Source organism: Danio rerio, chromosome 15, assembly GCF_052040795.2.
Source record: "Danio rerio strain M-AB ecotype USA chromosome 15, GRCz13ab, whole genome shotgun sequence".
NCBI lineage: Eukaryota > Metazoa > Chordata > Actinopteri > Cypriniformes > Danionidae > Danio > Danio rerio.
Window position 1 is genome coordinate 27,036,731 of NC_141035.1, and position 27,352 is coordinate 27,064,082.

At 36.4% G+C, this 27,352-nt stretch overlaps 1 protein-coding gene and 1 long non-coding RNA gene across 9 annotated transcripts in view; one reads left to right on the forward strand and one right to left on the reverse strand.

Moving 5' to 3' along the window:
• The window catches only part of sez6b (seizure related 6 homolog b), a 369,655-nt gene that overhangs the window by 169,506 nt on the left and 172,797 nt on the right, over positions 1–27,352 (forward strand). The gene's annotated exons all lie outside the window — the stretch shown is intronic.
• On the reverse strand, positions 5,126–27,283 carry LOC141377845 (uncharacterized). The gene is made up of 5 exons (XR_015509452.1): positions 27,177–27,283; positions 12,429–12,594; positions 9,030–9,169; positions 8,625–8,930; positions 5,126–5,758 (listed from the first exon to the last, which is right to left on the reverse strand). It is a non-coding gene; the product is annotated as an uncharacterized LOC141377845 (long non-coding RNA).

Here is a 27,352-nt window from a genome sequence, read left to right on the forward strand (position 1 = left end):
TTACAAAGCTGTACTTAATTGCTCTAGTGTGGAAAATTCCATCATTATGTATGTTCAAATATACAATGCTCAGCATATATAAGTACACCCCTCACAAATCTCTCTTTTAAATTCACATTTTTAATTGGAAGCTATACAATATTATATTTGTGCATATACATTAGATTAGTCAGTACTGAAACTAAATCTGAAGCTTATCTAACAAAATAACTAGTGACAACGGTCTAAAAACTAGTACACCCAAATTTATATGTTATAGAAAAATATTAAATACAAATTTAAAAAAGTGGAAAAATCAAGAAAAGCATAAAAATCTAAATAAAAAAGGAAAAAAATTGTTTTTGTTTTTGCAATATTTTGTTTGTGTCACAACCAGCGATCGCTCCCCAGAGGATCGCTGGTTCTCATACGAACTCAGGACTTCATTTCCGCATTCCCCAGGACTACACATTCATACATGCACTGCTCCCAAACACGCACGCCTGCTCACTCATGTATCCTGATTGCAAGCACCAGCTGAGCCTTGTTCACAAACTGATTACATCCCATTCATAAGCCACCCTCTCACGCTACCAGTTTGCCGAGTCTTGTTTTCCTTGTGTAACATTACAACGCGTTTCCCTGTCTTGTTTCTCCGTGTATCGATCCTAGCCTAGTACCTTGTCTTCCTGTTTAGCTGCCTGCCTTTTGACCATTTGCCTGTTTAAACGTTTACGATTCTGGACTGCCTTCATATACCTGTTTGCACCTGATGACCATTGCTTGCCTGACGTTTGAATAAACTGCATAGTGGATCTTACCTCCTGTGGTCTCCTGTCACTCCACCCCAGTCGTGGTAACAGTTTGAATATGATTGAATTATAAGTAACTCAATAACAACGGTGACTAAAATATTAGTTTAATAAATATATCTGTTTATTATATCTGTTCTATTTAAATGCACCAAAATACATTGCCTATATTCCCTGACAAAATGAAACAAATATTCATTTTCAAAAGGGGTGAACTCAATTATGCTGAGCACTGTATATATTTTTTTTTACACTTGTATTATTGTATTATTACAAACAGGATTAAAAATAGTATATGCAACCGATTAAAAATCTAAAATTAAGCATGTTTTTTGATATTAGTAATCAATTTTTCTATGTTTATTAATATATTAAATGAATGAGTTTGTATTATTGCTGTTTTTGTTTTTTAGTTTATTGAAATAATGGAAAAGGAAAAAAAATTACAAGCTAGAGATTTTGTATTGTTGATTAGCATTGTAGTAATTGAGACCAGTTTCAGTGTTTTTTTGTACTCAGTGTCATACCCTTCAACACAAGCTCTTCAGTGTTTCATTTGTTATTACACTTTTTGTTTAATACAAAACTTCCTGCTTCAATTTTTAGTACTCAATGGATCAGCGTCTTTAAACCAATCAGGAGAATAATTCAGTGACAGTTTTTTTTAAAGCTTTTTAAACTTTATTTTAAAGGCTCATTTTACCATTTTTATTATAATTTCTGTATTGAAAAAAAATACATTTATTTAGAACCTTTATCTCATGACATGTCATTGAAGTTATAGTGTATATTACATTTTATTATTTTATGAAAACATTTTGAGGACGAGGACAACAACGGTGAGGATCTATGTGCAGTTTATTAATTAAGAGTAGTCAGGCTGGCAGTGGTCAAATAGGTACAAACTGGTGCATGAGGGTAACCGAATATCATAGTCAGAAACAGGCGAATGGTCAGGACAGGCGGCAAAACAGCGTAAACCGTAAAACAAAGCACAGGTAAAAAACACAGGAAGGCAAGACAAGGATAACGTTAAGCAATATTCACAGAATAACACGACTCAAAGCAATGTGTGTGTGTGTGTGTGTGTGTGAATGTGGTGTGTTTACAGTTCTAGTAATCAGTCCATAATGAGCTTCTAGCTGTGTGTGTGTGACATCAGGGGCAATCAGGAACTGGTGTGTGAGTGCAACAAACTCTGGGAGATGTATTTCATAAGTGGCAGATGTGTAGTTCTCCAGCAATCTACACAGGCTATATTGCTGGTGATCGTGACACAACCTCAATCTTTGATTGGTCTCCACACACTTGCCTTGGTCTAGACTTGACTGAGTTTGACAACAACACTAATACTCACCTCTATCTTTTTAACTAATCAAGCTTAACCTGCAAGATTTCCTCAACATTAACTAGTCTGTAAAAGCTACTGTTTTCAGCATGCCACGTGTGCTATGACAATGATGCGATTTTGATGCTTGTGAAGTCTTTTCACAGCACATTACCTCAAACATTATTTACCACAGAACTGCTCTTACAGGAGACATGAAAGCGACGAGGCAAAGCGCAGCAGTTTAACATCACTACTTTTTAAACAAACCATTATAATAACTTTGAATAACCACCGGGGTAATTTCCCTTTCAAATTGACAGCGTGCATATTTCTGTCTCTTAGCGTTGCGCCGTTGTGTGTTTACGATGCCGTCACTGCGTGGTTGAAGAGCACAAGAGCTTGTGCAGTGTGATATGTGATGTGTGTAGTAATTTTGACAGGCAGCGGCATTGTGCTGCCTTTACCTCCAGCATCCCACTCCTTCACTGACACTTTCCATCTGCCGTCTGCTTGGCTGTGTTTCAGCAGCACTAGCGGCGTGTGCTAACGTGTTTATCAGCATTAAAGTGTCTGGGCATACGCTGTCATAAGTAATGAGCTTTCAAGAGAGGGGAAGACTCATTTTTATTTGGGCCCTGCTGATAGTGTTTCAGAGAGAGGTGAGGAAAACAGGACAGGCCACTTACATCCTGTGACAATGCATTAATTCCTTTGTTTGAATGTCATCGAAATTAGAATTTAGCACTCGGAAATGAAGATAGAATGTTTATTTTCTCACCCTCAAGCCATCCTAGGTGTACTGTAGTTTTTCTCTTCAGTAAAACACTAGATTTTTAGCTGAAACAGTGGGATGTGTCTGAAATCACCCCTATAAACCTTAAGTAGTGCACTATTTGAAGGAAAAGCCATTTGTTGTGGTGTCTGAAATCATAGTGGATGTTCTGAAGTGCACTCAAACAATCCCACAATGCACTGAAATAACCAACGTACAACTGATTTACACACAAGAGCTAGAAAGTACCTATAGTACCTATAGTGCACTGTTAGAGTTTGTCTGCCGAATGAATTTATCCTAAGCAGAATTCTATCCGTGTAAATTTACTAAATACACCAGTTTTTAATTAGTAAATTAATATATGTATACGTGACTGAAATCACTATGTGTGGTTTATTTCAAAACTAATTTCAAGAGGATCACGTGCTTATGATTGAACACAGCTGGTACCGCATTAACTTTGCATATTGCACCAATCAGATGACACTATAAACTAATACTGACACTATAAGTTACCAAAGCTTTCTCCTCCAGTCATCTTCGTTTTGAAGAATCCCCCCTTCCACCCCTACTTCTCCACTTCTCCTATAGGACGGCACAGTGGCCCAGTGGCCCAGTGGGTAGCACTGTTGCCTCACAGCAAGAACGCCGCTGGTTTGGCCCTCTCCAGGCCGGTCGGCATTTCTGTGCGGAGTTTGCATGTCCTCCCTGTATTTCGCGTGAGTTTTCCCATGGTCCGTTTAAAGACATGCACCTTAGGTAAATTGACTACTTCAAAATAGCATTCTAAAAAAACTCCTAGTCAGATATATCAGCAGTTCACAGTAGGGGAGTTCTCGAGACCCACCTGAGCTCAAACTCTCCTCTCGCCCTCCAAACAGGAGGGAGCCCCGGGCTCAGGGATATTCTGGGCTCAGGGCTCTCTCCCGGTACAGCATGCCAAACACGCTTTTATTATCAATCATCAGCTAAGTGTGAACTCTTGAAACATAGTTTTATTGTTATTAGATGAATCACTAATGTTAGGGAAGAGAGGGGCACAAGGTAACACTTTTTGGTTTTGGCCAATTTTTGAACAAAGTAGTAATTAGACATACCATATTTTTTATCGACAACATACAAGCCGCTTTTCTACAAATGAGCACTGGTTGTATGATCGCCAGAGCTATGGTTTCTATGAAGTATTGCCAAAAGTGCCAGGAGTAAACCTATAGGGCAAGTTGTAACAGACAGAGGGCTAGTTGTAACACATGCTTATAAAGTCAGACTTCACACCATTAATTTAAATACTGTTTACTTTAAATAGTATATTTCCTCAGTACCTAAGTTAATGTTTTTTATTGTACATAGCACTGCATGTTTATTTATTTATCTATCTTTTGGATAAAAAATATTTGGATTTATTTGCATTACTTTACAATGCACTTATTTGCATTATTAGCAATACAAAAATTATATTAAAATATTCTCTATTAAAAAACATTTTTAAATAAAAAGTTCTCAACATTACACTCAAAATTCAAAACTTATTTTGTTAATTTAATTGATGTCCAACAGTGTGTGGCTTAATTTTGACACCCTGTTACAACTAACCCCACTGTGTCATGCTTTCCTTAAAACTGGCTAGCAGTCGCTGTGTTTGTTTTTTACATCTTTCAAAATGGTTTCATCTTTTAGCCTAGAAGACGGTAATCACAACAACATAATTTTTTTCTGTACTTACAAAAGATTTTACTTGCATTCTTTCACAGATAATTTTTTTAATAAAAAAATTAAGTATAATAAAAAAATACTTTTACGCTGAAAAAAATGGTTTCTCGTGTTTCCCATCCAGATTTTGCAAAACTTAAAAAAAAAAAAAAATTGTCAGGAAGACGTCTGCCAACACTGTGGTGAAAACCTCGGAAGCATGCCACGGTTAACCCTGAGCAAATACCTTAAACCACTGTTACATTTTACCTTGTGTTATTTTGTGCCCCGCTCTCCCCTACTATCTGTAGTTGCTATTATGTAGTTGATATAACTATATAAATATCACAGGGTTGAACCAAAATGCTTAAAAGCTAATTTGTCTGAGGGATTTATCAACCAGTAATGCACAAACAAGAATAAGGAGATGAGAGGTATTCAAATGACTTTGGTCAAACCAAAATGGTGATGTTTCTTTCGGCACAGAATACAGCACGATTATTAAACTCTACATCTACAAAATAATTAAAAGAGATAAATCAAGTTGTTTTTGCTTTTTTAATGTTTGTAATTGATCACAGGCCAGCTGTACGAAACTATGGATATTTTAAAGAAGGAGAAATGTTTAATTTCAACAAATTTACCACTAATACAAATACTGCATCCCCTACATTCAACATGTTTTATTATAGACACACCCTAGCATAAGGCTTAAAGAAAATCCAGAGTTTATCCTCATAATCACACCTTTTGTGGTGATATACATGCGTGTTCAGTGTGTAAATAAGATCTTGGCTTGAACACACTGTTATTAGTTCCTGACATGACTGCATTTTCCAACAAAGGCTCATTTGGAAAACGTAGCCCTATATATGAGCTTGATTAGCTAGCCCAGGTGTGTCTGATTCGGGTTGGAACTAAACTTTGCAGAACACCGGCCCTCCAGAGCAGAGCTATAAACATTTCTGAAAATTTTTAATTATGTAGCCAGAAGCACATATGGCTCCATTTTGTCTTTAAAATGAACGATACGGGGCGGTATGGTGGCCTTCCTTTTCTCGCTTAGCAGCTGACCGCTTACCTCCGTATGGTCGGCTTTCCTGCGATTACCACTTTGTCCTGTTAGCTTGCCATGTACGTTGGCAGACTTGACACTCTAGCGAAGATCGGTTCCTGAAAGCAGGTAAGAAAATGGGTCTGAAAATGGGTAAAAATAAGGTGAGGACTTTTTCCGGATTGCTTTTTAAAACTGTCGGTTGGGTTTAGGGAAGCGGGTGGGTGGGTCAACCATGCTTTTGAAAACGCTCTTATTTGGGTTTAAGGAAGAAGAAGGGTGGGTCAGTCGATCAGTCAGTTATTCAGTAAGTCTGTCAGTCAGTCAGTCGACAGCTGATTCTGGTGGATTTATGCGAGAACAGCAGGCGTGAATGGCACTTGCGAGAAAAATTTAAGATCTCAAAAAGCAAACACAGCAGCCTTCAGTGGATTCGCGAAAAACAAAAACTACAAAAAAAGTATCTCCTGGGACGTATTTGGCGCTCTCCGGAAATGTATATAGAGGTACAATTTCAGAATGAGCCTGGGTTGGCAATTTCATCTCAAGCGAATCTACTTGATTTTTTTACATTTTAAGGTATCTTAAATAATGCAACATTTAGGAGGTGATTTTTGTTTTATCATACTTTGTTACCATTGAACAGAAGTACAAACGGTTTTTTTTTTCAGTTTCTTCCTTACCGAATTATAAAGACAGTTTAATGTACAAGTTTGCAAGCATCACAAAGCATGGTATTTATGCTAATTAAAATGTTTGTGAACATACTTGATATGTGCATATATTTAAAAAGGTTTTTGCATAAATTAAATACTCAATAGCATGTCTTATTGCCAAAACTCTAATGTATTTGGACTTTTTTCCCTCAATCACTTTGATACAGCTAAGATGGACAACAAAGTGCTCAATGGCACAAAATGACAGCATAACGTTGAATTTTCAGAAATGCACTTCAAAACAAATTGGAGAGGAAACCCTTTTCACTTGCAGTTTCCGCAGATGTGAAATTTGGCCTTGAATATAATTAAATTTGGCTGCGCTCAGAAACAATGAGAAGACGCAAGCTAAACTATAATCCCTGCAGAGAGATTCATTTTTCTAAATGGGCTTTTAAGGCCAAAGCCCCCGTATTCTCCCAAGCCCTCTAACAAATATCTCTGTTGTGTAGTTGCTGGTTTGGGAGGGGAAATGAGCTTCTGAGAGGAAGCCAGGGAGAAGGTAATGAAGTGTAAAGAGAGCGATTAATAAAAAATCAGTGCAGGAGCCCATGCCACTGTTAATCCTGATTAAAACATAAATGCTGTTTTGGCAGCTCTCTCTAAATAAACTCATTAACTTTTACAGAGGCAATGAATGAAGCATAAGCACGAGATGCCCATATGAGGTGGATGGCTGATCTCTGTGACCTGGCCACTGGACTGTGACCACAACTCAAGAGAAACAGCCCATGATTGCAGATATATACGCGACTGCGCTCATGTTTGCAAATGCTCTGGTAGTCCTTTTTAAAATGGAGCTGTTTTTGTTATAACTTCATTATAGATAAGTTTGAATTAGCCTGTTAGAACTGGGCTTCAATAGGATGCGATTGCAGTATTTTTACGTTTTGTTACAATTTTTCGGCACCCTGCTTAAGACGATGATTTTTAGTAGGACATCTTCATTAACGGCAGCAGTAAAAGCTATTCTATGGGGACGGATATTTGGCAGGCTTTGAAGGGTAGCGGTGGCGACGACTTGCATCATGCTAATGTGCATTTAGGAGGTGGTTTCCTGGCATTAACAAAAGGTCATGTGAAATGAGCACATTGGAACCATTAGGATGCAGTTATTTGTCAGTCCCTGAAGAGCCGTGCTAGTGAGCCGGAATGAAGAGCGCGCGTTCGGAGTGTAAAGTGCTGTTTTAGCAGCTGTTAATGAAGGGAAATGAGCGTGCTGACTGAGGCAACATGGCGTCAGGTGGCACAGACTAGCCACCTGGCAAAATCCACAGACCTCTTGTGAACCGAAGAAGGCAGATTAGACGTTCTCATTAGTCATCATGTAAAAGATGCTGCGTATTGTGGCTTTTTGTTTAATTGCGCTGTAAAATACAGGAGAGAGAAAATAAATGCAGTCGTATGTGTTTTCATCTTTAAACTGTTTTGGCATTATTTTTGAAAAGTCATTATGAGTGCTTCAGCTTTTGTTTTAATGTATGTTTCACTAAAGGAAAAGATCTTGACCTTCACACACCCATTTTATCGGCCAACACTAGGACAAGGAATAAAACACAGTGAGATTTGTGCCATTCAAAGACAAAAATAGTTTTTAAATCAGTCAAAACCACGCAGAGAGAGGAGTAAGCTCAGACTCATGACCACATTACTGCTTTAAACTGATTATTTTTAGTTGATTTATAAAAGCCAGTTATGACTCCTATGAATCTTTTCTTTTAAGATGAATAAAAACATGTATTAAGACCAGTTCGGTCTGATAGAAAATCGAAATCAATGACTGAAACAATTAGGAGTAGTAAATAAAAAGATAGATTAGAAAGTAAAAGACAAGTGAGGTATTAATCTTTAATAAATAACTTTTTAAACTATTTTCTTAGTTCTCAAAACCTACCTGAGCTCAGACTCCCCTCTTACCCTGCAAGGAGGGGAGCCCGGGATTCAATTATCTTAGTGTATGGGTTCAGGGCTCTGTCCCAGGACATGCCAAACTTGCTTTATAATCAATCATCAGCTACTGTTTGAACTCTTGAAAAGGTTCTTTTAATTAAATAAAAACTATATAGTGCAGCCCAATTTTGAAACAAATGACTCTTTTTAAATTGATCCTCATTAGTAAAATAAAAAATGCACTAAGGTCTAATTTCTTAGCAAATGAGTTTATGATATAATTGCTTTTAGTGAATCAAACACCTGCCGCAAGACTAGTGTTGCCAGATTCATACACAAACAAATATTTTTAGTGAATCAGAATCATGCAAATACTTACTTTAATAAAATAACTTGAGAAGAATCTGAAACTGGGTGACGCGGTGGTGCAGTAGGTTGTGCTGTCGCCTCACAGCAAAAAGGTCGCTGATTTGAGCCTCGGCTGGGTCAGCTGGCCTTTCTGTGTGGAGTTCGCATATTCTCCCCGCGTTCGCGTGGGTTTTCTCCGAGTGCTCCAGTTTCCCCCACAGTCCGAAGACATGCAGTATAGGTGAATTGGGTAGGCAAAAATTGTCCGGAGTGTATGCATGTGAATGAGAGTGTATGGGTGTTCCCCAGTGATAGGCTGCAGCTAGAAGAGCATCCCCTGTGTAAAACATATACTGGATAAGTTGGCGGTTCATTCTGCTATAGCGACCCCAGATTAATAAAGGGATTAAGCTGAAAAGAAAATGAATGAATGAACCTGAAACAGGTGGCATGGTGGCACAGGGGTTAGCGATGTCGCCTCACAGCAAGAAAGTCACTGGTTCGAGTCCTGGCTGTGTCAGTTAGCATTTCTGTGTGGAGTTTGCATGTTTTCTCCAGGTGCTCTGATTTCCCCCCCTGTCCAAAGACACGCACAGTAGATGAATTGAATAAGCTTAATTGGCCGTAGTGTATGTGTGGATGTGAATTCAAGAGTGTATGGATATCTCCCTGTGCTGGTTTGTGGCTGGAGGGGCATCCGCTGCGTAAAACGCATGCTGGATAATTTGGCGGTTCATTCCGCTATGACGACCTCTGATTAGTAAAGGGACTAAGCCAAAAAGAAAATTAATGAATGTTTTAATCTGAAACATGCTCTACAACCACTCAAATCATTTGACCAACAAACAAATTAATAATTAAAACGGTTTTCAACATTTTATCATTTTGTACATTGGTATAGCAAGAGTTTATCATAGTGGTAATCTTGTAATCTGTTAAATAATTAATAATATCTAACTGAACTGCACAATATAAAGCACAATATTCCTTTTTATTACTTTATTAATTTTTAAGAAACTTTTCAGGAATTTTACTGAATAATTTACAGCATTACTGAGAGAAAATTTGCAATATGCATGCAAAGTGAGCATAATAACTGATATATACCCAAATTAAATTTGAAACAAATTCAATCAAGTAGAGAGCTGGTGAATTAAAATCAAAGAAAATCAGGAAATCTGCATTGATGCGCAGCTCTATTAGTGAACAATATGAATGACTCCAGCTGTTTAGTGAATTCAGCCCTCAAATAGAAAGTCCAGAGGAAGTGTAGAAGAGCCCAGAGAGCTGATAGTGCTGCATTCGGCATTCTTAACCCTGGGATTGGAGAGAAATTGGATCTTGTTTTTCTGTTTTGCCTTCTCAGAGTAATGAGATAATGACGGCTGGAAATTAGAGTCTAATGTCATTCAACGTCTCCTCCTGTGTATTGCCTGAAGAGGCTGATTAGCCTGTTTTCCATCGCAAAGTGTTCCAGCACTCTATTGATATGCTGCTAGTGTATTGTTGGAACCTACTGCACACAAATGTGGAGAATAATGCCATTGTCAAGGCCTCATTGTAATCTTTGACACCAGCTCCCATATTACATGCAACATTAGCCACAACATATGTTTTACGTTACAAACCTTTTAATGTTTCAGCTTAATTGAAGATTTTGCTTGATGTTTCAATTCAAGGCAATATAATGAGATTTTTTCCACAGACTTGTATTTCCACAGACTAGAGTGTAAAAATATTAATGGTTCTGTGGGTCTCGTGATTCAAATCTGATCTTTAGTTCGTATTTTCTATTGGATTCAAGTCAGGTGATTGGCTTGACCATTCTACAGCTTTATTTTCTTTCTCTGAAAGCATCTGAGCGTTTTCTTCTGCATTTTGAACCATTGTCTTGCTAAAATGCTCATTCTGGTTTCATCTTCATCATCCTGATAATATTGATGTTGGACGGAAGCAGCTAAAATTAATGTACAATGACGAAGGCCAGAGGGTTGCTGAATAACTTCTGAGAGGTTTCAGCTGCTGCCTGGGCTTCCACTGCCTTTCTATAGCTCCCTTTCTTCATGTGTTCAAAACCTTTTTTACTGCTTCATTTCATTATATTGGCGAAGCAGTGGCGCAATAGGTAGTGCTGTTGCCTCACAGCAAAAGGGTTGCTGGGTTGCTGGTTCGAGCCTCGGCTCAGTTGGCGTTTCTGTGTGGAGTTTGCATGTTCTCCCTGCATTTGCGTGGGTTTCCTCCGGGTGCTCCGGTTTCCCCCACAGTCCAAAAATATGCTGTACAGGTGAATTGGGTAGGCTAAATTGTCCGTAGTGTATGAGTGTGTGTGTGTATGCTTCCCAGAGATGGGTTGCGGCTAGAAGGGCATCCGCTGCGTAAAAATCTTGCTTGATAAGTTGACAGTTCATTCCGCTGTGGCGACCCCGGATTAATAAAGGGACTAAACCGACAAGAAAATGAATGAATGAATTTCATTATATTATTAAGTTAATTTGTATACTAATTAATTTTGTTTTATTTTCATATATGGATTTCTGTGGATCTTATCAACATATGGTGAAAATGTCAAATCAACGGCACCTTTAGAAATATGTTTTATAAAAAAATGGTTATGTGTTGAATATTTTTTCCCACTTTAGATTTTAGTATAGGACCGACCTATCATGCAAAATCACTGTTTGGAAGCAGTTTGGACAGAATGTGTGTAGGAAATTAAAATAGTGTCTACACAACTATAATAGAGTGGTAAAAACACACAGTGCAAGGAAAACCAGCTAATTTGCATTTAAAAGCACACTCATGAAAATGCCTAAACTGATCAAAAATGTACATTTCCAGCAGGGTATAATAAATAATCTGATGGGTATTTTGAGCTGAAATTTCTCACACACAGTATGGAGACTCCAAAGTATTATTTTACATCTTGTAAAAAGGGGCTAAATGGGTGCCCTTATGAAATTGTAACATTATATTTAAAATAACAGTTGACAAAGAGACTACAAATGATCACAGGAAACAAGAACAGAACAGGGTTACATTCAAGCTAAAAGAAACTGCAACAATAAATAAATAAAACGCATGGCACGTTTAAAATTGCTAAAATCATGTTTTGTTTTTTGCATATGTTTTGGGTCAGGAGGATTTTTATTACTTTTTTCTTTAGTATTTTATGGTTACCATAGCTGAATTTGTTTAATTAGATAAAAATATGTTCAAGTATTTATTTTCCTTCAGCTTAGTCCCTTATTTATTAGGGGTTGCCACAGCAGAATGAACAGCCAACTATTCTGGCATATGTTTTACGCAGTGGATGCCCTTGCAGCCAGAACCAAGTACTGGGAAACAACCATATACACTCGTATTCACACACTACATCCAATTTTGTCTTACCCAATTTGTTTATAGCGCATGTCTGTGGACTGTGGGGAAAACCGGAGCACCCAGAGGATGCCCATGCGAATACGGGGAGAACACAGAATGTTACATACATACTTATATATATATATATATATATATATATATATATATATATATATATATATATATATATATATATATATATATATATATATATATATATATATATATATATATATATAGCTATATATATATAGCTGTGATCATTTGTTTATTGTCATACAGGTGTAAAGTGAACTTTTAAATGAATAAGCTGTTAATATGACAGTACGCCCAACAGAGAGTAACCACATTTATACTCAGGATGCACACTAATGACATTGATTTTAGGTTTACCACATAAACCATGCATTTTAAGCTAAAATACCTTGTAAGCATCTTCTACATGCTTCACGTAGACTGTAAATCATGTACTAACCATGGCAGTTTGTGGTGAGTTTTTCCTACACCAGATCAGTCTCGCTTTAATGAAATGCAGTGTTCCTCAGCACACAGATGACATGGATTAGGCTCAGAGAGCAGCGGCTGCCGATTGGCACTGTATACGAAGCACAGGGGAGCATCTCTCAGTCTTGCTGGCACGGCTAGAGAAAGATGAAATGAAATGAAAGCATGTCTGGATTAAAGCTTGTTAAGGGGAAGAAGAGCCTTAATTGCTCTGGCTTTGTACAGCCTCACAAAGAGCCAGCACTGCTAATCTGTTGCTCAAGGGTGAATGTTTTCTGCATCTAAACAAAAGGCAGTTTTTAAACAGGAACACAAAAGACCTGTATTCCAGGAAGGGTCGAAATATATTGGAACAAAAGTCCCCGGGGTGCAAAATGAAGACGAAAGTGATTTGTTTAGGGTCTGCTAATTGGCTAAAAAGCGGTCATTAATCATGGCTGCTTTTTGTTTATTGTTTCAATGCACACCTTTTGACTAGACAGGAAGTGCAAATAGAGCATCTTCCTTTTTAAAGAGCATTAACAACAGAAGACAAGGAGTTTATTTTATTAAATGAACTATAATAAGAACATTTCATAAGAACCTATTTTAATTAGTCGAAAATGTGTGTAGTTCTTAAGATTCAATTATGGGCATAACAAAAAAAAGACTTGCATGCATTTTGCATTTATTAAATAGTTAATTTCAGATTAAATTATATGTTTAGCATCAAAACGGAAAGTGAGGATTTTAATTTAATTATAAAGACAAAATATGCATTGCCAAATTTATTTATTTGTTTATTTTTTTGGGAAATTCAGACTCATTGATCCATAAACTCTCAACTCACAACTCTCACGTGGTCACCCACTGAAGCTAAGCCGGACTGCGCCTGGTCAGTACCTGGATGAGAGACCACATAGGAAAGCTAGGTTGCTGCCGGAAGTGGTGTTAGTTGGACCAGCAGGGGGCACTCAACCTGCAGTCTGTGTGGGTCCTAATGCCCACATCTCAATGAGTGCTGTCTTTTGGATGAGACGTTAAACCAAGGTCCAGACTTTCTGTGGTCATTAAAAATCTCGGGATGTCCTTTAACCCGGCATTCTGGCCAAATTTGCCCACTCGCCTCAACCAATCAGCTGGTTTGTGGTGTGCGGTCTGGCACAATATGGCTGCCGTCGCGTCATCCAGGTGGATCCTGCACCCTGGTGATGGTTGAGGAAATTCCCCCCAAAAATGTGTAAAGCACTTTGAGTGTCCAGAAAAGTGCTATATTAATGTAAGGAATTGTTATTATAAAAGAGATAAAGTATGTATAAAAGCATACATTAAATGGCAAGCACTGATAAAAACCAGTGATGTTCAGTACTATAATGGTAGTAATGTTAATAATCAAGATAAGAACACAACCTTTTCTCCCTGAATGTTGATTATTCTAAGTTTATTCATTTATTTTGTTAGAGTTTCAATTGCAAAGAACATCCATAGTCAAATTTATTTCATTTTGAATCGGACTTTATGTAAAAGAGATTCAGTACATACAGTTGAAGGCAAAATTATTAGCCCACTTGTAAAATTGAAATTCTTTTTCAAATGTTTCTCAGGTGATGTTTAATAGAGAAAGGATTTTTTTTTTAAAGTATTACCTATAATAGTATTACTGTATCTTATTTTTTTACTGGATGAACTCTTGTTTTTTATTATATGCAGTTTCTTTTTTTAAAATAATATTTTGGGTTATTATTTATAGTAATAAAAAAATAATTATATAATATTTATTTGCCCTCTTCAGATTTTTTTTTTCTGATTTTCTAATGAACAAGCCACTGTTGTCCAATGACTTGGTGAATTACCCTAACTTGCCTGGTTAACCCAATTATCCTAAAGCCTTTCAATTGCACTTTACGCGGAATACTTGCAAAATAACTAGTAAAATACAGTAGTATGTACTATCATCATGGCAAAGACAAAATAAATTAGTTATTAGAAATGAGTTCATAAAACTAGTATATTTAAAACATGTGTTGAAAAAGTCTTCTCTCTTTTAAATAGCACTTGGCAAGTCTGTTGAAAAGACAAAAAAATCACAGATCTCAAACATATGATTTTGTTTGTGTTAGCAAAGTATGTTTAGTAACAAAATTTCTATTATTTTACTTCAGTTAATTTAGTTTTCAATTTATTTATTGCATTTTTGAACTTTTGGTCTACTCTCAGACTACAGTACAATGTGGCACAATCCAACCCCAAAAAAGGTCACAGATATGACTTAAAAAAAGTTCTTGACAGTGCGAATGACATAAACTGCACCAAATGTAATGTTCTCAATTCTCACTTGAGCCATAAGTGTAACAGTGGCAGGCATACACAAGCTAAACTTAAGGTGTAAATACAATAAATATTTAAAAATGTTACTCTCCTTCTCCTTGTGTTATTTTTATTGCCTAAATTCCCAGAAATTCTGTGGCATTTACAATACAATGCCTTATGAATAAACCTATAAACACTCAAGTTAAGGGATTCTGTGCTTGCTTCAGATATTATTGTTGTCACTTTGTGACCATTTACAGTGAAATCAAAAATCTAATATTGGCCAGATTTTAAAGTCCATACAGCCAAAAAACAAGAAAAACTAAATCTCTAAGAAATAATTCTGAATTGAGCAATAACACTTGCTGTGTGGGCATAACTCAAGCAAACCCTTCTTATGCCCTCATGACTGCTTCTAAAGGACTTAATTTTTTTTCTATTATGCCCCAGCGGAGCAAATCCAGTTTTCCGTCTTTCCCCCAGTCTGACCCATCTGACTCCGGCTGGGATCTTCTCCTTTGAGCTTTCTCAGAGCGAGCTGTTTGTCTCGTAGGCTAAAAATGCTCATTGACTGAAGCTTGTGCACGAACACGCTGCAGTCAGGACACTTCTGTTTAGGAGTTTTATCAGGTCAGTGAGCACAGCCAGACTCCTTGACTCCCTGACAGTTTGTTTATTCCTATTTAGGCAGCACATCAAATTTTCACCATGATCTCTTCCAGGCTGTCGTGTTCGGAAATGTGACATATTGAGGTCTTGTACATCAAAATGATGTCTGATGCTGATATTTTATAGCCTGTTCCTCTGTTGCATCGGTTGCAATATTAAACTACTACATATGTGCAACTGGGGGTTGGCATTGCTGAGTAGCGTTTCCACTCTCTTGATGAAGTTAAAAGGCCTGTGAAGGGTTCGTCTCTATAGATTAGATTGCAATTGGCGTCTAGTCATCTTTGCACGCTAAACATGACATTTATCAGCCAATTATGGATCAAAGTAATACCATCAAAAACCAAGATTAATTGCATGAGAGGCATTTATGTCATTTTATAAATGTATGTGTACACTTCTATTTAAATGGCTGAAGTCAGTGAGGTTTAGCTTTCATTGGAATGAATACTTTCATTCAGTGTGAAGGCATTAAATTCATCAAAAGCTAAGGTTTCATCTTCACTTCCATAACGAAATTAGTAATTCTTCTAACCCTCGCATACAAATTATTTTCTTCCCTCATTTGTCCTCCAGCCAAAGACTTTCCACCTTCTTCAATAATTAAACAACATCCATCAACACACAGTCCTTCACACCACAAACTGGGAAACGTATCTTATCAGCATACGCATATACACACACGCACATCCTTCTCTACACTCATAGAGCATCTCTAAACTCATCCTCTCCAATCATCCTACTACTTGTCTGCTTGATCCTGTTTCATTTAATCTCCTTCAAGCCATTTCTCCTTCACACTCACTCGCATCATTAACACATTCCTTCACTCTGGCTTTTTTCCCGCTGCATGTTCACAGACTTGAATAGGCCCTATACTCAAGAAACTCACTCTATAGAGTGCTTTCACACTAGCACTTTAGGTCCGCACATAGATTTGTTTGACATCAAAGTATGGTACGTTTAGCTAGTGTGAACGTGTCTTCTGAACTCGGGTGCGCACCCATGAACCGTACCCAAGTTCACCTGAAAGAGGTTGTCTAGGGTGCGGATCATGTGAACTCTGGTACAGTTCACTTATGGTTGGAATGTAGTCGTACCCAATAACGGAAGTGAACCATCAACTGTACAACAAACGTTATAGTTTCACGTTCACTCATGTGTGCATGTCTGTGTATCACCTACCTTGGTGACAAGCGGGACTGACCCAGTGCAAACAGTGATAAAGTCTGCTTGTCTCCACCAAAAACGACTTCAGGTGATGTTCTGAATTTCTTTAATATGATTATTATTTATTTATTTATTTTTAAAGCAGCATAAAGACACAAGTTGCTCTCTGTATTTTGGCTTTGGTAACAAAAACAAAAGATTGTGTAAAAACAGAACGACTGTGATGTGCGGACATCTCCATTTTGGTGCTTTGCTTTTGTGGCTGTCACCTTGCAACAGCCATACACAAAACAACAACTTGATGACGCAAGCGTATCGGGGTTCAGAAGGAAAAAAGACCGTGTGAACACAAACTAGCTGACAAGGTGACAAGGGGGGACTATAAAACTTGGGTACGGTCCAGGCATTTAAATCAAGTGTGAATGCACTCTAAGAAAACCCTATAAAAGGGATTCTTTTCATTGCAAAACACTTGATTGAGTTGTGGTTAGCCAAGTATTTCAATCTACTAAGCATTTAGCCTGAAAAAGCAGACATTCAAAGAAAGACCACCCTGCTTTTTGCTGTTGAAGTCTTAAGACAAGAACAAGTGGCTTTCCAAATCTTCAATTCTCTTGCTGGATCTGTCTGCTTCTTTTGTAGCATACTGTAGTTAACCACCAGATCCTCTTGTTAACACTCATGACATTGGAACCACACTCCAGTGATTAAATCCTTACTGTGCAAGGTATCTTGAAGGGGCAAAGTGTCCAAGTTGCGACATCTTTTTACTGGTGTGCCTCAGGGCTTAGCTCTTGGACCACTTTCTTTTCTGTCTACGTTGCATAACTAGAGTTTGTCATTCAAAAAACTGGCTTTTTATACCATCTTGTATTTTATATACAACATTAGGAGGGTCACACCCTTCATATTGGAGCATGCTGTGCAACTCCTTGTTCAAGCTCTTGTTCTGTCCAGGCCGGACTTTTATCGCAATGCCCTTCTGCCAGATTTTTCTGTCAGTACTATAAAACTTCTGCAACTGATCCTGAATGGGTTACTAGCTTCAACTGAAGTTTTATGTTTTTAAGAATGAATGCTTATAGAAGATCCTCATAAAAGGTGGAACCACAGTAAAGACATTCAACATCTCAGTTTCAGTTTGCCATATGAAGAGTCCTGAACAGCATGCTCTTTTTGCTCTTTATAGACATTTTCTACATTCATCTGGGAACACACCAATAATGCCTCAGCAAGATGTCACAACAAGGTGGAACAGCATGTTTTGTGTGCTGAAAAGCCTCTTTAAGCAAACATGAGCGCATGTGGTTTACTCTGCAGATTATGATCAGCCCTTGACATTCAGTGCCCACCAATGGGGTTTAATTAAGAACATAATTTCTCTTCTCTCTTCATTTGAAGAACTAACAAGGGAAATGAGTGCATCTGTAGCATTTGCAAGAAACGTTTCCCATCAGTCACTGCACTAAAGTTTCTGCTGAACAGCTTGAAACTGACAATGGAGTTGACAATGGACTCTTTCATAATCGATGACCAAGCACTGAATCAGATTCTGTTTATTGTATCACATCCAGGCTTGTGCCAAGACACAAGATTATTATTTTTTATATGGACAAAAAGCAGGATGTGCTGAGTACAATAGGATTGAGGGGTAACATGAGGACAGTCCTTCTCTTGAAATACAAGCTTTGTTCAGCATGACCATGGAGAGATTTAGATTTACCTTGCAACAAATGGATTTAAACCCAGCACATAAACTCTTGGAAACGGAAATCCTCTGGAATATTAGTGTATTGGTCAAAGTGCTTTTCCTGATCTTGCACAAATAGCACAGAAGACATAGAAAATGTACAATACAACTGAGCTGTGGAAAGCAAAGAAAGATTATCTTCTAAAGGAAAGATTAGAGATTGTCTAGATAATAAGAGAATTTAAATGTATAGATAATATTAATGTTATCTAATGATTTTTATATTAAAAATGTAAGTAATACAAGTAAAAATATTAAGTAATTCAAATAATTATAATATAATAATATTAGTCTTTTAAATCTTTGTTAATATATTATATTACTAAATAATATATTATTTGCTAAGGTATTATTTAGTAATTTATTAAGTTCAAGTTTATTTACTATACATGCTCATATATTATATAATAATATAATAAAATAAATTTGCAGCTGTTGGACAACATAATAAACTTTTGAGGCTTTTTTGGGTGAGAATTTAGTTGTTTAGATTATAAGCCTTCAAGCGGAGAAGAACTCAGCTTAAATTTCAAACTACAGCTGATCAAATCTTTATAAAAAAGAAAGTGACACTACACTGTAAAAAAGTTGTCCCAATGAAATCTCAGGAATTGTGTTGTTTCAGCTCATTTTTATTAAGTAAATTGAACAAAGAAAAAATAAATCTTTTTTTGAGTTTAAGTCGATCTCTCTTTTGTATGTTGTAGTTCTGGATTTATAAGATAATGATCTGTTAGTGTTTGCTTTGCTCTGACTTTTTCATGGTTAATTATTGTGATATCCCGATTGCAACAGAAAAATGCTGGGAAATCTCTGTAGACTGATAGCTGTTCAGCCTTATAATCTTAAAATGTGAGCAAAATTAGCTGTTTTGTCATCACTTTAGACATTATGCTAGAGAATCATTTGAATACCAGCTCTAAAATGATGTTAGTGAATTAGCAATGTTTTTGCTGAAACTATAGATGTTAATGAATGATGGAAGAAAGTAGTTCCTCGTACAAAAGGATTTTTGAGACTCTCTGTGTTTGACTTTCTTTTTTTTAAACATAATTATGCTGAGCTATACACACTAAATGCATCTTTATGTTCCCAAAATGCAAGGCGCACCACACTGACCTCTTTCTTGACAGAAAAAAACGAAGCGTGATGCGCTTTTTATGTCGCTAGGCAATGACTGAATCAGCTGCATAATGTGCATGAGTGTTGCTGTTGATCTTATATATAAGATATATATATCTTATATATTTTTTTACATTTTTTTAATTTTTATTTTATTTTATTTAATAATATTGTAATATTTAAGATTTGTGAATCATACAGCACCGAATAACTCAAAACAGCAACACCAAGTCTCATTCATCTTTAAAAGTCTCCGTTGTTGTCTTGACAATACAAACACTGGAAAAACAGAAAACAAGACACGATTGACGTAACATGATTTTTTCACTCAAGAGTTGACTTGTTTCAATTGCGAGTGCAAGTCGCACGAGGAAACAAAACGCATGTCGCAGCAGGCGGTTAAAATGCGAGGTGTGCAGAGCTCATAAGCAGCGCGCACAATGCTCATGGTAAATCATTCAAAAAAAATGCGCCTCTCAACATCAAAAAACGTCTACGATGTGATCTGCCCCTAAGGCACTCGGCCTTCGGCCTAGAGTCAACGCACGCCTCCCACTAGTGCCGATATACAGCCATATAGCACTGCTACTTTTGTGTTATTGCCCATATATATAACTATATCATATATGCTTAGAATATAAAAAAATATTACAGTTTTTCCAAAACTTATGTACAGTATGACTGTGAAAAACAGTATCAGCACACCGTGTTTTGTGTTGCTGTTTGTTTGTTTCTGCTTAGCACTGTCTGTCACCTCATACATTGGCTCTCAGTTTTGCTCTGCTTTGCTGCTTGTCTTTCCACATGGTAAAGGGAAGGCGATCGATCCATCAGTTGTGCGGTTCTCTATCTCTCTGTCCGATGGGACGCAGTAGCTGAAGCCTGCCTGAGTGCATCACTGGCTCCTCTTGGCCACCGGTCGATAAGCAGCCACTGATAGCAGGTGTCCTTGCATTGATCTGCCCTGCTTGTTCTTTGTCTCTGGTCATTATGGAGATGTGAGAGTGACCTTTCCACCGCAGTGTGGAGATTGGAGAAAAGAGCGAGTACTGAGGACTAGAAGACTTGTACCAGTGTGGATTGCAGGGGTGATAGACTTTAACTTTAGATCTGGCACACAGGTGAACCCTCAGATATATGTTCAAGTCACAGGAGGAGCTGACAGAAAACACAGGAGCAGTTGTCATTTTAGTGCTCTCTGTTACTCTGAAGACTGAACAAGACACTACTGTGATGTGGTACTGTGATGTTTTGCTGTTGAATAAAAAATGGTCTAGAGTTGTGAAATCAGTAGTAAATTGCACAAATAAATACAAAGATACTGTAAGTGACAAACTCACTAAAGTACACAAGTAAAATGTATAATATACTTCAATAGTATAAAAATATACAGTTTTAGTCATAATTATTAGCCCCCCAGAATTATTAGCTCCCCTTTTTTTATTTACTATTTTTTGGTGATCAGAGAAGATTGTTTCAACACATTTCTAAACATAATAGTTTTTAATAACTCATTTCTAATAAATGATTTATTTTCTCTTTGCCATGATGACAGTAAATAATATTTTATTAGATATTTTTCAAGACACTTCTATACAGCTTAAAGCGACATTTAAAGGCTTAACTAGGTAAATTAGGTTAACTAGGCAGGTTAGGGTAATTAGGCAAGTTAATGCATAACGATGGTTTGTTCTGTAGACTATGGAAAAAATAAAGCTTAAAGGGGCTAATAATTAAAAAACCTTAATGTTCATTTTTTTTTATTTAATTTAATTTTTTTTATCTAAACTGCTTTTATTCTAGCCGAAATAAAACAAATACGCCTTGAAAATTTCCTTGCTCTGTTAAACATTATTTAGGAAATATTTAAAAAAGAAAGAAAAAATTCAAAAGGGGGCTAATAATTCTGACTTCAACTGTACATATTCATTCATTTATTCATTTTCTTTCAGCTTAGTCCCTTTATTCATCAGGGGTCGCCACAGCAGAAGAATTGCCAACTTATTTAGCATATGTTTTTACGCAGCGGATGCCCTTGCAGCTGCAACCCAGTACAGAAAAACTAAAGATAAATGTAAAAACTGTATAATATTATTTACAGATATTGTATATAAATATATTACTAACCTTGGCAAATACTGACTTTTAAATATAATATTTTGTTTTAAAATATCCATGTCAATTGTTAACAAATAAAACCAAATGATAGTTTTATCATATTTCATTTATATATGAACTATATACTATTTATATAGTTCATATAAATATTATATGTATATAATATATAATATTTATATATGCACTATATATATATATATGTCTGTTCAAACAGCTTATATGAAGGATAAATAAAGTATATATGTGTCAGCAGAACAGGACATTATATTGTCCAAGAGCTGCAGTATTTGCTAAACTTTGGTGAGGTTAGTCTTCTGCTTAGCCCTCACTGCGGGCGGAGTGATACACACAGGTGAAGAGGCTGTACATGTGCTGACATCACAAACTTATGATCACAAACGTATAATTATTCGGTGCTCTTACAGTATAGCTATACTATATTAAGTAATTTGTATAGGTATAATTCCATTTGTAAATGTATCATTAATAATATATAAAAATGAATAAGCAATGCATGCAATTTGGTTATTTGTTATAATTATTGGGTAGGCTAAAATTGTCCATAGTGTATGTGTCTGTATGGATGTTTACTAGTGATGGGTTGCAGCTGGACATCCACTGTGTAAAACATATGCTGGATAAGTTGGCGGTCGATTCCGCTGTGGCGACCTCACATTAAATAAGGGACTAAGCCGAAAAGAAAATGAATGAAGGAATATTACAATGTGTTTAATTATTAAATACATTATATGCATGTTTCAAGGTTTGGGATTTCATAACAACACTAAATAATATAACATGTAATAGAAAATTAAATAACATTCAACTTTGAATAAAAATGACATGTACAAATTAGGTAAACTGGAATTCGATACCAATCGGTACTGAAATTTTAAAATTGTCCATTTCCCACTAACATTTTAGCGCTGATGAGCACGTTCCTAAACATCGCAGATTTGCCATTGTGTTTACGTACACTGGAGCGTTTTAAAGCCATGAAGATCAGTCGATTCATCAGCGGATCGCTCGTATGTCAGCTTATAAACAGACCAGCTGATCTTCATGGCTTTAAAACGCTCCAATGTCCCTATATCTTTAGTTACACTCAGTAAACAGGGGTGAGTTCGATGTACTGATGACCTTCACAGTCAATCACAGTAATTTATGTTGAGCACATGAACACAATGAAAAATCAGCGCTGTTTAAGAATTAGAATAGCAGGAAGAAAAGCAGGAAATGGACGTTTCAGTATCGAACTGGTATCGAATTCCTGTATCGTGACAAACACTAGTACAAATAAAATAATCCCCTAGTCTACAGTATACAGAACTCACTGTTTGTTTGGAACCAAATTTCTCCAGCAAACTTGAACAAATACAAAAAATGCACTTGTTTCACTTGTCATCACATTGTACAGACAGATCTTCAAGTTCAGAGCCATTCAAATACACTCAGAGTTCCTGGAGAGGCACAGCAATCACCATTACTTTCAGCACTCAGCCAAACAGTTTCTCAATTCACAATAGGTCTGTCTTAAAGCAACGATGTGAGCGGCTTAAAATAACTACTTGTTTCATCACAATTGCTCAGCAATCTGATGTAAACGACTGGAGTAATCACAATCCTGACAGAAGTAAACACTTTTTTTTTCTCTCTCTACTTTTCCAGCAGAATCAGGCCCTCGATAGACTGCAGCCGGGGATGTTTTCGTACACCTTTTAATGCTCTGATTACTTTATCATTGTATTTTATTTGCGTTCAGAGACTGCGCGACTTCTTTGTGTTTCGCAGGTACTGCAAATTGCCTTTGTTATCTCTGATGAATTGTGAAAGATGTCAAACCAACTCTGTGTGCTTTTTGCGAGTAAGTTGGATTGCTCTCTGTTGTGACAGAATAGGGCTGAAAGAGAGCGCTTTCTCTCCCAGCTTGAAGTTTCAAAGGGTCTTTGAATTATGTGTGACGGGGTTGAAGATAATGAAGGGTGTTGAATGTGTCGGAGCAATGCTGCAGGATTTGTCAGGCTGCTGCTGCTGCTGCACCGGAAAAAAAAGCTTCATATCCCCATTGTTTACTTTGGTAGATTAAAATGTCTGTGCGCGCATGTCTCCGGATGCATCTTTTTCTGACATTATTTGACAAAGCCAATGTTTTCCGGTGTGTTCAGTGTTTGTGTCCGTGTTTTGTTAGCTTGTGCAAATGATGATGCTGTGCTAAATGGAATGAAGGTAACAGAATGAATCGTGAGCTCCATTGGCATTTAGGTGATGCTTTTAACTTAACAAATGATTTGTAGGTGATTTGGCAATAATGATATTTTTGGTTTTTTTCTGTAAATTATTTTGGTTATGATTATTAACACTGCAGCTAATATAGTTCTATATCTACAAGAATGACCATAGTGGTTTATAAGACTATATAAGATATAAAAGATATAATATATATAAGAGATATAATACCAAATTTTTCTCACTACAAAATCTCACTACATGATTTTTTTCTCACTTCAATTGAAGCTTCTGTCGTCTAATTTTAAAAAGTCATTACCAAAAATACAACTTCCTTTTTGGTAGGATCCCCTATAATTGTTTTTGAGTTACTAGACCACCACCAAATATAATAATAATAATAATAATAATAATAATAATAATAATAATAATAATAATAATAATAATAATAATAAATGTGTTGCACGATGGTGCAGTGTGTAACACGTTCTCCTCACAGCAAGAAGGTTGCTGGTTCGAGCCTCAGCTGGGTCAGTTGGCATTTCTGTGTGGAGTTTGCATGTTCTCCCCATGTTCACATGTGTTTTCTCCAGGTGCTCCGGTTTGCCCCACAAGTCCAAAAAACATGTGGTACAGGTGAATTGGGTAGGCTAAATTGTCCATAGTGTTTGTAAATAAGTGTGTATGGATGTTTCCCAGTGATGGGTTGCAGCTGGAAGGGCATCCGCTGCATAAAATATATGCTGTAGTTGGCGGTTCATTTCGCTGTGGCCTGATTAATAAAAGAACTAAGCCGAAAAGAAAATGAATGAATAAATGATATTATTCTTTAAATATTATTAATAATATAAGAATTATTCCTCAAATTTATAAAGCTCTTTTCAGGACACTAAAAGCGTTTTACAGACTTTTGGGGGGAGGGATTCTCCTCATCTACCACCAGTGTGCAGCATCCACCTGGATGATGCGATGGCAGCAATATTGTGCCAGACACCAGCTGATTGGTGGAAAGGACACAATTAAGATATAGGGATGATAAGGAGGCTATGAGAGAAAAAGGCCAGTGGGCAAATTTGGCCAGAATGAAGAAGTTTTTTTGAAGGACATCCTGGAATTTTTTAATGAGCACAGAGAGTCGGGACCTCTTCAACGTTTAACGTCTCATCCAAAAGACAGCGCTCACTGAGCATTAAAGAGTCCCCATTAATATATTGGGACGTTCGGACCCACACACACTAACCTACTGTAGCTTTCCCATTTGGTCTCTCATCCAGAAACTGACCGGGCGCAGCCCTGCTTATCTTTAGTGAGAGTTGCAGAGAGCTAGCTGCCAGGTAGCATACCGTGGTATAGAAAGTGAAAATGTTGCTTTTGAAAGTTTGAAAGACATGTTTAAATTAAAGTCATGTTTTTGCGATCAGAAAGTTGCTAGGCAACAGAGGCATGCATCTTAAAAATGGAAAAGGTGGGCGCTAAAACGCTTGCGGTCAATTTGATTACTATTTATTGATTACTTGTAATTTTAATAAAATAGCAATGTTAGAATGAAATTTAAACACATTTTGGAAAATTCACAGTAGCCATATACATTTATTTTAACAAAGTTATTAAAATACAGTATAATATATATTTTTAAATGACTGCCTCTGTAATTTTATGCTAAACTGCCGGCAGGTTGCAGCAGATCCCTGTCTTAATTGTAGAGTGATTTAATCATTCAAACGATTAATTTAAATGCCTAATTCAATTAGAAACTAAGAAACTGGCTGTATTTATGAATAAAACACTATAATTTTCTCAATTATTGTTTTGATTTGCACAAAATAAATGTATACAGGAAAAGCAACAAAACAAAAAGCCTCTTAAATGTTTTGTTTGGTACTATTTCATTTGGTAAAACAAAAACAACAAGCAATGTGTGTCTATAATATAAACTCAATATTCAATTCTTGTTGAAACGTTAAAAAAAATAAATTTAAAAAGTCACTAAAGTGACTTGGGATTAACGATACTTCAAGCTAAACTGTTCATTGTCATTTTAGTACTTTTAGTACATTTTTATATGAGTTTTTTAATTTTGATTTTAGTCATTTGATTGTAAATTCAAATGTTATTTGTCACATACAGAGTCATACACAGTATGATATGCAGTGAAATGCTTACACAACCACTCGTGACCTTCAAAATAATAACAACAATAACAAAATAATAATAACAACAATAAAAATTTACTTTTGGAAAAATATAAGTTATGCAAGAGACAATTAAAGTGAATGTAAACTATTTAAAGACTTTCCACACTGAGTAAGTGGTTGTAGAAAAAAAGTACAAAGTTTAAAATATAAAAGAGCTATCTATATACAAACAGAAACATAGAAGTGTTTCTAATAAAGTGCCTGGCACATAAGAGAGGAATGAGTGTATCCTATAGATGGTTTATCAAGCCCACTCTCATGTGTGGAGTACACTAGAACGTACTATATGCCCAGAGTGTGTGCAAATGTGCATAAATGACCCAAGAGTGTCCAGTGGATGTTTAAAGTACATGTATGTGCATATGTGCAATGTTCATAAGTGTCCATAAAATGTGCAATGTGGAAAAAAACTGTTGATTTGTTGTGAAGTGTTGACAAAAAAACATCTTTATTTGGTTGTTGTATGGTTTTAAATCATTTTAAGTAATAATAATAATAAAAATAAAAAAATAAAAAAATAATAATACATTTTATTTGTAACATGCTTTTCTCCAATTAAAAGCACTTACAAAACAGTAAAAAAAAAAAACAACAAAGCACAATAAAACAATAAAGAATACAGTAAAAAACACAGTGAGAATAAAAATATATCACAAATTAAAAACTAGTTAAGTAGCTTCTTAAAACAATCCAAGGAACCAGCATTCCTAATATTTGTGGGAAGAGCATTCCAAAGTTTGGGTGCAACGTAAGAGAATGCCCTACTTCCCATGGCGCTGACTTTACAACGAGGCTGAAACAGTGTAAGACCCAAAGCAGAGCGTAAACAGTGAGAGGCAGAAGAAATAGATATCAAATGTAATTTGGAGAGGAACCATGAACTGCTTCATATGTTTCCTATAGTTTTTGATCAAATGTTTGGTATGTGTTTCTTTTTTCTAGTTACCAAAACTATTTTCATTTCTAGCTTTATTCAGTGATCCAGCACTTTAGTAACCATAATAATATCATGAATGAATGTAACTTTTTCTGTTCAGTGATGAAGAAAAAGCATTTATAAATACCTCAAGCATTACCTAGTCATATTAAAGCCACACAGTATGCAACACACTTAAGAGTGAAAGAAATGCAGTCTGTGTATATGATGATCATACAGTGCGCTGCTAAAATGATTGCTCACCTCTCTTTCTCTGCTCTCCATATAATTGCAGTCTGCGAGTCGCTCTCTGCCATCCAAATGGATTAATTATGAAGCCTTGTGTGTGTGGAGTGTAAGTGTTGAACTGTGAGTGAGGAAGACACGAATCAAAGGAAATCAATTTAGGGGGTGATGTAGGCACCTTAGCTCACTTCTCC